Source organism: Panthera uncia, chromosome D1, assembly GCF_023721935.1.
Source record: "Panthera uncia isolate 11264 chromosome D1, Puncia_PCG_1.0, whole genome shotgun sequence".
Lineage (NCBI taxonomy): Eukaryota > Metazoa > Chordata > Mammalia > Carnivora > Felidae > Panthera > Panthera uncia.
The window spans coordinates 95435338-95437700 of record NC_064808.1 but is presented as its reverse complement, the minus strand read 5'-3'; positions in this window follow the sequence as shown (position 1 = coordinate 95437700).

The window sequence follows — 2363 nt, the reverse complement described above, 5'->3', positions numbered from 1 at the left end:
GAAAGAAAGAAAGAAAGAAAGAAAGAAAGAAAGAAAGAAAGAAAGAAATGAGACCAGGCAAAGGAAAGGGTTTTGTGTTCACAAATAAGTGATTACTTTCAAAAGGAGTCTGGTTGAGGTCATGACAAAAAACAAAAGTGAGGAGGGAATATGAAATAGCTGCCCTTTCTCACCTAGGAATCCTGCCAGGGCTAAAACCTTTAATGATTCTGCATAATGTTCTTGTAAGATACTCAGATATCCTTACAACTTACTTATGTCAGCCCTTTGCAGTTTTCTGGTAAGAAGCATAGATGGTGCAGAATTAAGCTACGAATCCTTGGATCTTCTGGGTTCCATTTCAGTGTTTGGTAGGTCCAGTCTTGCTATCTCCATATATATATATATATATATATATATATTTTTTTTTTTCTCCCCAGTTCAAACAGATTAGTGAAAATGTGACACTTTAGGAATAGAGATGAATTATATGATAATGTACACAGTATCCTTATATTTATAAATTGTATTTAAGGGGCGCCTGGGTGATTCAACTGGTTAAGCAACTGAAACTCTTGATTTCAGCTCAGGGCGTGATCTCACAGTTCATGAGTTCAAGCCCCATGTCAGGCTTTGTGCTGACAGTGTGAAGCCTGCTTGGGATTCTGTCTCTCTGTCTCTCTGTCTCTCTGTCTCTCTCTCTCTCTCTCTCTGCTCCTCCCCTGATTGCTCTCTATCTTTCTCTCATAATAAATAAAAATAAACTTAAAAACAATAAAATAAAAATAACACACAAATCCAGTCCTTTGGACTTTTAGTTATTATTGAATATAATAGTTTGGGTGATCTGAGGTAAATATGGCTTCTGGAAGGTAAGTTGTCCCCAGTGAGGTCACTTATTAATTGTAGTAAAGTGCTTCCCAAGATGTCTTGGTCATTTCCATTTGTTTTCCCCATACCCTACTTATTGGCTTTTGAACTATGAAACTGTAAGCTAAAGTGTTAGGCCTGCGTTGTTGGCCGGCTCCTAAAGAACTGGTCTGTAGGAAAGATATTTTTAAAAAGAAAAAGATTCATAAACAAAGTTGAGGTTTTCATCATCTCTGTTTAAAACACAGAATTCTTTTTTTTTTTGTAAGTCATGAGCTGCAACTAGAAAATGGTACTTGGAATTTGATCACCATAATGGGTCCTCCCAGCAAATATTCTTTGCCAGTCTCATGTCCTGTCCTCATTTATTTACCTAAAAATACCTAGAAGGAAAAAAAAATCCCAGGTTAATTTATACATGATTTCATTTTGACTTCAATTTAAAATATTTAGAATCTAGAATTCCAAGTAATTTCAGCCTGGAAGATATACATCTGTGATGCTCTCTTAAAAACCCCAAATGTTTCCTTTTTTTTTTTTTTTTTTAAGTTTATTTGTTTATTGATTTAAGTAATCTTTACACCCATCTTGGGGCTCAAACTCACTACGTGGAGATCAAGAGTCACACGTGTTCCTCAGACTGGGCCAGCCAGGCACCCCCCCCCCCTTAAAAAAACTCCAAATGTTTTCAACATGCTAAAACAGATTTCATGATTTTAGCTTTCTATAAGTTTTTTTTTTTTAAGGAAATGTGGCTTCTTTTTTTAACTCAAGCTACTTCATTACTTAGAAGAAAAAATGTTTGCCCATACCATAGTCTCGATAAAATGATTATATCACACCTGCCTAAGCTCTATAGTACAGCATTTTCCCTCTTACGTGGTTTGTGGGCTAATATTTTGATTTTCCAAAAGAAGGTTCAACAGATAAAGTTCTTCTCGAAATATGCTCAAGCAACATCTGGTAGTGGCTAACTAAGACTAAAGGCTAATGGGCCCATTTTCTTTGGCCTCATAGCCGGTAAAAATTGCTTCTTCAGTTTATACACCCGAGGAAAATGAAGCAGTATCAGCCTCCTACATGCTTAGCAAAGATACCCTCAGAGAGGTCCAGGCACTGCATAGACATTAATGCAAACTAAGCAGATGTCTTTAATCACTGAGAGACCACACCAAGCACATTTTGTTGGGATAAATGCTTCACTTCCAGGATAAACTTAAGTTGAAAAGTAGGAAAGCAAGATGACAATCAGAGAGGGAAGTGAGTGGATTAAACACATTTCCCCCAAACTGCCAGCTTTAGTTTGCAGAATTCATATTCCCTCTGACAGAAAAAAAATCTCCCCGTTCCCAGGGTACCATAACCAGCTAGCTCAGCTCACCAGGTTTCTTGCGGCCTCATCAGGTCCCAACATTTTTTTTTAATGTTTATTTATTTTTGAGAGAGACAGACAGACAGACAGACAGAGTGTGAACGGGGAAAGGGAAGAGAGAGAGAGAGAGGGAGACACAGAA